We start from the raw sequence: 9,023 nt of genomic DNA, 5'->3' as shown, positions 1-9,023 counted from the left end.
ATGGTGCGTGAATCTCCATATAGCCTAATAACCTCATGTGGTAGTTATTTCTCTCCATAATGAAGGAGACTGAGTGTTCTGGTATGTGTGTGTGTGCGTATGACTGATTGTCTATGTGTCAATAGTTATTTTTGTCTTAACAAGACGTATCGCTACATTATCCTGCTACCATTTACTGTGTGATATCCCTCAGTTAATTTTGGGTTGCTCTAAGACGGATTCGGACAAAACGCAGAATTTAAAAACGGAATTGTGTCGCAACATCAAGCACTCACATGCACCAGGAAGAAGAAGGTGAACTCTGGCGGACCTCAGCGCAGAAGCGACACATGCAGGAACTCGGACGCACAACCTTAGTGAATCTTGGCAGACCCGAATCCTCGTCGGACAGCGCACCGCGGTATCATGACAGGAGCGGGTAAGTAAATCTGCTCCAGTGACTCTATAAAGAATATTCAAAATATACAATATACTTACACCCTCAGAAGGGTATGTTTAAAGGCACAAACACGATCAGCCTGCAAAAATTGCAGTAACTCGTTCAATGTGCATAATAAAAAGTAGACAATGCAGAATACACATGTAGATATTCACCAATATCGGCAAATCAGTTTTTTGATATAACAGGTAAAAAAACTGTAGTAGTGTATTACCAATTATAACAGCATGGTAAGGGTGAAATAAGAATACCTGTTGAATTTTCAATAAAACATATAAAGGGGGTGTGCAGAGTCGCAGGGAGGAATGGTGCCATTCCGAGTATAAATATAGCATGCAATAAGAGCTAAGCCAATTCCTATTATAGCCCTCGTGACAGGAACCCAATTACACCCTAGTGCCTAGCTTGGGGCAAAGGCCCTAAATGACCCTTACCCCGACGGGAACTAGAGTGTCATATATGACACTATAAAGGGATGATGTGCAGTGTTGCCCTTAACACAGCATGGTAAGAGACATAGTAACTCTTGCCCTAATCGGGGTTTTAAACAATCAGTCAAGATTCCATTCGGTGAGAATGGAGTGTACCCAACTCCAAGGTTCAGAAAACAGAGTGCTGCTTCATACCGTTTTCTTCACCTGCATTTTGTGGGTCATGTCAGATCCGCTTTGAAGACCCGCACCCAACCTCCGCGTGGTGCCGTTCCAACCTCTCTCTTTTTGCCTGCAACTCCAAGGTTCAATGCTAGTCCTCATATGTCCCACAATAAGGGGGGAGTGTCCCCAAATCCCAGATTCAATATTGCTCCTTGTAGGACCCTACATGGCATGTTTTGTCTGTCTTTACCATGCTCGTCAGGGGAGTATCTTTAAGACCTCTTGAGAAACACAACAAGGGGGATACAATGGGTGAAAAAGTCAGACCTTTGTATAGCGAATAGTCAGTTTAAGATCATTTCCGTATGGTCTTACCAGTTTTTCAAAGTACAAGGTGTATGCAGATGAGATCAAGGGTTCAATAGCAGGCATAAAATATATATATATATATATATATATATATATATATATATATATATATATATATGTAGGGATCGCATAATTAGCAAAGCTAAGTGCCCAAAAAAAATTAAAAAAGACTTACTTACACTTCTTCTTTTTATTGATTTTGGGCACTTAGCCCGGGTTTGCTATTTATGCGATCCTTACATATAAAGGTTAATAGTACGGTGTGTGCGTCGGGTGCGGGTACATGATTTTGGGCACTTAGCCCAGGTTTGCTAATTATGCAATCCTTACATATATAGGTTAATAGTATGGTGTGTGCGCCGGGTGCAGTTACATGGAGAGAGCTCATGGGCTGAGCCGTCTCCATAGTCGGTAAGCCTTTGCTGCATATTACCGAAGATTGGCGCTCCCCGTGAGGTCAGCGGGGAGCAGAGATCCGTCACAATGATAGCCTCGGCATGATAGTCTTCTGAAGACCGGAGGCTGTCTCTTTTAACCCATTCATTACAATGTGATAATTGCACATTGTAACGAATGAGAAAATAAATCCCCACATACTGCCATACTGTAGTATGGCAGTATATGGTAGGATCGATCAGACAATCTAGGGTTAGGGTTAAAGTACTCTATTACAATAAAAAAAACATGAAAATTCAAATCACCCCTTTTCCCTATAGTCATATAAGTGATAATATAAGTGATATAAAATAAATAAACAGTAAAAATCATAAAAACATTAGGTACAGCCGCATCCATAAATGCCAGATCTACCAAAATATAATAACGGTTTTTCACTGTGTTTAACCCTGTAACGGATTAGTGCCCGAAGTCGAAGATTCCACTTTTTTGCCATTTTGAAAAGTATAATAAATTCAATAAAAAGTGATCCAACTCTGCGTTTTTTCACCATTTTCACTGCATTTGGAATTTTTTTCCGGCTTCCCTGTGCAACTTGATATGCAGAAAACAAGCTCTCATACAGCTCTGTACATGGAAAAATAAAAAAGATAGAGATTTTTGAAGGTGTGCAGTGAAAAATTAAAAACAAAAAAGGGCCAGGTCGTTAAGGGGTTAAACTTCCTTCACAACAGCTCAATGGGGTCGAGATCCGGTGACTGGGGTGGCCAGTCCATTGCAGATATAATACCAGTTGTCTGTATATTTCATAAATAGTTCCTGCATAATTTGTAGGTTCTTTGGGTCATTGTCCTATTGGAGGATGACGATTGCTCCAATCAAGTGTAGTCCACAGGGTATGGCATGGCATTGCAAAATGGAGTGATAGCCTTCCTTATTCAAAATCCCTTCACTTTGTACAAATCTCCCAGTTTATCAGCACCAAAGCATCCCCAGACCATCACATTACCTCCACCATGCTTGGCATATGGTGTCAAGCATCTTAAAGCATCTTTTCAGATGCTCTTCTGTGTGATCCAAATGCCTCAAACTTAGCTTCGTCTGTCCATAATACTTGTTTCCAATTTTCCTCTGTCCTATGTCTGTGTTCCTTTGCCCATATTAATCTTTTCCTTTCATTAGCCAGTCTCAGATATAGCTTTTTTTGCCACTCTGCCCTCAAGGCCAGCATTCTGGAGTCACCTCATTACTGTACAGGTTGACACTGGTGTTTGGCGGGTACTAGTTCATGATGCTGCCAGTTGAGGACCTGGGCCTCCCACTTCTCTTTCTACTCTGGTTAGAGCCTGTTTGTGCTATTCTCTGAAGGGTATAGTACACACCATTATAGGAAATCGTCAGTTTCTTGGCAATTTGTTGCATGGAATGGCCTTCATTTCTAAGCACAAGAAAAGTAACTTTTTCCCTGGACTTTGTGGGAGTTTCATAGAATAAAAAAATGTGTTGCTCCAGATTATCAACCAGCTCAAAGGAAGGTCAATTTTTTAGATTCTCTAATCAGCCAAACTAATTTCAGATGTGCTAGCATACTTCAACAGGGTTTTCTAAACATCCATACGTCTTCTTAAGCACTTAGAAAACACAATGGGGCAGATTTACTTACCCGGTCCATTCACGATCCAGCGGCGCGTTCTCTGCGGAGGATTCGGGTCCAGCTGGGATTCACTAAGGTAGTTCCTCCGACGTCCACCAGGTGTCGCTGCTGCGCTGAAGTTCATCGGAGGGTACTGAAGTTCACTGTCCTACGCTGGGTGCAGGTAAGTGCGTGTCAAGCGACACTTTTTTTTCTTAAATGCGTCGGTTTTTCCAAATCCGTCTGTTTTTTACGGCCACGCCCCCCGATTTCTGTTACGTGCATGCCGACGCTGATGCGCCAAAATCCGATCGCGTGTGCCAAAATCCCGGGGCAATTCAGGGAAAATCGGGGGAAAATCAGAAATATTTGGATAATACGTCGGGAAAACGCGAATCGGACCCGTAGTAAATGACCCCCATTGTACCATTAAACCACTGGTGTGGTGGAAGTTGGAAATGGGCCTATATACACCTATGTAGATATTGTATTTATAAACAGACGTTTTCAGCTAGAATAGTCATTTACCACAGTAACAATATACAGGCGCTCCCCAACTTTAGGACACCCGACTTACAGATGACCCCTAGTTACAGATGGACCACTATGTCCACTGTGACCTCTGGTGAAGGTCTCTGGATGCTTTACTATAGTCTCAGGCTGCAATGATCAGCTGTAAGGGGTCTGTAATGAAGCTTTATTGATAATCCTTGGTTTCAAAAAATTTTGAAACTACAATTGTCACTGGGGCGAAAGAAATTTTTTGTCAAGATCTACAATTATAAAATATACAGTTTTACGACTTACATACAAGTTCAACTTAAGAACAAACTTTTGGAACCTATCTTGTATGTAATATATCTTGTATGTTATACTGCCTGTATAGAATGTATTTATGATTTATTTAATGTTAGCATTGTTGAAAAAAAATATGCCAATATGATGAATGTACACTAGAGATGAGCGAGCACTAAAATGCTTTTCCCGATGCTCGAGTGCTCGTCTCGAATAACGAGCCCCATTGAAGTCAATGGGAGACTCGAGCATTTTTCAAGGGGACCAAGGCTCTGCACAGGGAAGCTTGGCCAAACACCTGGGAACCTCAGAAAAGGATGGAAACACCACGGAAATGGACAGGAAACAGCAGGGGCAGCATGCATGGATGCCTCTGAGGCTGCTTAATCGCACCATTATGCCAAAATTATGGGCAACAGCATGGCCATGACAGAGTGACAGAATGAAGCTAGATAGCATCTAAAACATCCAATAATTGACCCTGACACTATAGGGGACGGCATGCAGAGGCAGCGGCAGCAGCGGCAGGCTAGAGAGTGGCATGGCGACATACCCTAAATGGACTCAGGCTTCAAACCAATGGGTGGCAGAGAGGAACCAAAGGAGGTGAGCAAGAAGCGCTCAAATAATATCGGTACATGATAAAAGTTTGCCAGTATATTTTGGCGATTACACAGCAGGGTGGCGACAAAGTTAACATGGAAGCCATGGAAACAACCCAAACTTCTGCCTGACACAGCTCGTTTGATAAGGGGACCATGTATGGAGGCAGTGAACTAGTAGTAGATTAAAGGTGCTGCAGTTAAAACTATGTTAGTTGGATCTTGGCATGGAGCTGGCGCTCCGCTGCCAGGCGAGCTTTCGCCAATCCAAGCCCCTGTCTCTAGGCTACTCCCCAAACAGCACTTCTAAGAACCTTTTGTATAAGATCAAGTGTAGTAGCGTTCTTATAAGTTTAGGATATGGCGGGTGAGGGGAATGTAAACAGATGCGCAAGAAGCGCTGAAATAATATTGGTAAATGATAAAAGTTTGCCAGTATATTTTGTGGATTACACAGCAGGGTGGCGACAAAGTTAACAAGTTTGTTGTGGAAGCCATGAAAACAACCCAAAATTCTGCCTGACACAGCTCGTTTGATAAGGGGACCATGTATGCCTACAGTTCATGCCAGTCGCTGCACTGGCTGCCAGTCTCCTTTCGAATACAGTTTAAAATAATAACCCTCATCCATAAAGCTCTGTATAATGCTGCACCCCCCTACCTCTCCTCTCTTATCTCAGTCTATCGCCCAACCCGTGCTCTTAGATCCGCCAGTGATCTTAGATTAACCTCTACCCTAGTGCGGACCTCCCACTCGCGTCTCCAAGACTTCTCTAGAGCTGCACCAATTCTATGGAATGCTCTGCCCCGGACTATCAGACTAATACCTAACCTCCAAAGTTTCAAACGTGCTCTTAAAACCCATTTCTTTAGGCAAGCCTATAACACTCATTAACTGCATGAAGTTTTAACTCTTCTACTAACCCGTCCTGTGTCGTCCTCCCATCTGTTATCCAGCAACCAACAGGCACCAGACTTCTCTGCAGTCCCATTCACCCTGGACCTGGTATATAAGATGACGGCTGAGTGGTTCAAGCGACAGCAATTCCATTTATTATATTTTGTTCTAAGAAGAATGGCTTGACCATTAAATATTCTTTTACCTCGTGTTACCCCATCATCTTCATAAACCGTAAGCTCTGGCGAGCAGGGACCTCACTCCTGTTGTTCCATACAAATGTTGTGCTCTGTTACATTACATTTGTATTTGTTTCCTATGATTTGTAAAGCACTACGGAATATGATAGCGCTATATAAATAAAGATTATTATTATTATTATTATGGAGGCAGTGAACTAGTAGTAGATTAAAGGTGCTGCAGTTAAAACTATGTTAGTTGGATCTTGGGATGGAGCTGGCGCTCCGCTTCCAGGCGAGCTTTCGCCAATCCAAGCCCCTGTCTCTAGGATACTCCACAAACAGCACTTCTAAGAACCTTTTGTATAAGATCAAGTGTAGTAGCGTTCTTATAAGTTTGGAATATGGCGGGTGAGGGGAATGTAAACAGATGCGCAAGAAGCGCTGAAATAATATTGGTAAATGATAAAAGTTTGCCAGTATATTTTGTGGATTACACAGCAGGGTGGCGACAAAGTTAACAACTTTGATGTGGAATGCCCTGTAATAGCTCTTGGGCGGTGTGCCTTTTATCGCCTAGGCTGCTATGGAGACAATTTAATTTGGATAGTACCTGTATGTGGCAGTCCAAAAAAGTTTTCAAACCAGAGGAGCAGGTAGGTGGCCCTCCAGAAAAATGAAATAGATTGAGTGCCTGTATGTGGCAGTCCAAAAAAGTTTTCAAACCAGAGGAGCAGGTAGGTGGCCTTCCAGAAAAATGAAATAGATTGAGTGCCTGTATGTGGCAGTCCAAATAAGTTTTCAAACCAGAGGAGCAGGTAGGTGGCCCTCCAGAAAAATGAAATAGATTGAGTGCCTGTATGTGGCAGTCCAAATAAGTTTTCAAACCAGAGGAGCAGGTAGGTGGCCCTCCAGAAAAATGGAATAGATTGAGTGCCTGTATGTGGCAGTCCAAAAAAGTTTTCAAACCAGAGGAGCAGGTAGGTGGCCCTCCAGAAAAATGGAATAGATTGAGTGCCTGTATGTGGCAGTCCAAAAAAGTTTTCAAACCAGAGGAACAGGTAGGTGGCCCTCCAGAAAAATGAAATAGATTGAGTGCCTGTATGTGGCAGTCCAAAAAAGTTTTCAAACCAGAGGAGCAGGTAGGTGGCCCTCCAGAAAAATTGAATAGATTGAGTGCCTGTATGTGGCACTCCCAAAAATTGCTTAAAACAGAGGACCGGGTAGGTGGCCCTCCAGAAAAATTAAATGCATAAAGTACTATAGCTAGAGCCAGTGGGCCCTGTCAAAAAATAGCCAGTTTCCTCTGCTTTAGTGTACAAAGAGGAGGAGAAGGAGGAAAATGAGGAGGAGGAGGAGTGCATAAATTATTCAGGTTGAGCTTCCTTCACCTGGTGGAGATTGGAAATTATGAGAAATCCAGGCTTTATTCATCTTAATAAGCGTCAGCCAGTCAGCGCTGTCAGTCGACAGGCGTGTACGCTTATCGGTGATGATGCCACCAGCTGCACTGAAAACCCGCTTGGACAAGACGCTAGCGGGAGGGCAGGCAAGAACCTCCAAGGTGTACAGCGCCAGTTCGTGCCACATGTCCAGCTTTGAAACCCAGTAGTTGTAGGGAGCTGTGTGATCATTTAGGACGATGGTATGGTCAGCTACGTACTCCCTCACCATCTTTCTGTAAAGATCAGCCCTACTCTGCCGAGACTGGGGACAGGTGACAGTGTCTTGCTGGGGTGACATAAAGCTGGCAAAAGCCTTGTAAAGCGTACCCTTGCCAGTGCTGGACAAGCTGCCTGCTCGCCTACTCTCCCTCGCTACTTGTCCCGCAGAACTACGCACTCTGCCGCTAGCGCTGTCAGAAGGGAAATAGTGTTTCAGCTTGTGCACCAGGGCCTGCTGGTATTCATGCATTCTCACACTCCTTTCCTCTCCAGGGATGAGAGTGGAAAGATTTTGCTTGTACCGTGGGTCCAGGAGAGTGAATACCCAGTAATTGGTGCTGGAATAAATTCTTTGAACGCGAGGGTCACGGGATAGGCAGCCTAGCATGAAATCTGCCATATGCGCCAGAGTACCAACGCGTAAGAATTCACTCCCCTCACTGGCCTGACTGTCCATTTCCTCCTCCTCCAACTCCTCCAACTCCTCTTCTTCTGCCCATACAGTGAAGGACTCAACAATGGTCCCCTCATGTGTCTCGCCAACATTCTCCTCCTCTTCCTCCTCATCCTCCTCCACCTCCACCTCCTCCGATATGCGCTGAGAAACAGACCTAAGGGTGCTTTGGCTATCAACAAGGGAATCTTCTTCCCCCGTCACTTGTGACGAGCGCAAAGCTTCCGACTTCATGCTGATCAGAGAGTTTTTCAACAGGCCAAGCAGCGGGATGGTGAGGCTGATGATGGCGGCATCGCCACTGACCATCTGTGTTGACTCCTCGAAGTTACTCAGCACCTGACAGATATCAGACATCCACGTCCACTCCTCAATGTAGACTTGAGGAAGCTGACTGACCTGACTACCAGTTCTGGTGGAAGTTGACATCTGGCAGTCTACAATCGCTCTGCGCTGCTGGTAAACTCTGGATAACATGGTTAATGTTGAATTCCACCTCGTGGGCACGTCGTACAACAGTCGGTGAGCGGGCAGTTGGAGGCGGTGCTGCGCTGCCCTGAGAGTGGCAGCATCTGTGCTGGACTTCCTGAAATGCGCACAGATGCGGCGCACCTTCGTGAGCAAATCAGACAGATTGGGGTATGTCTTGAGGAAACGCTGAACTATGAGATTTAACACATGGGCCAGGCATGGCACATGTGTCAGTCTGCCGAGTTGCAGAGCCGCCAACAGGTTACGGCCGTTGTCACACACAACCATGCCTGGCTTCAGGTTCAGCGGTGCCAGCCACAGATCAGTCTGCGCCGTGATGCCCTGTAATAGTTCTTGGGCGGTGTGCCTTTTATCGCCTAGGCTCAGCAGTTTGAGCACCGCCTGCTGTCGCTTAGCGACGGCACTGCTGCTGTGCCTAGAGCTAGCGACTGATGGCGCCATGCCCACGGATGGTAGTTCGGAGGAGGAGGTGGAGGAGGGGTGGGAGGAGGAGGAGGCATAGTAGG

Source organism: Engystomops pustulosus, chromosome 6 (assembly GCF_040894005.1).
Source record: "Engystomops pustulosus chromosome 6, aEngPut4.maternal, whole genome shotgun sequence".
NCBI lineage: Eukaryota > Metazoa > Chordata > Amphibia > Anura > Leptodactylidae > Engystomops > Engystomops pustulosus.
This window is presented reverse-complemented; position numbering follows the sequence as displayed.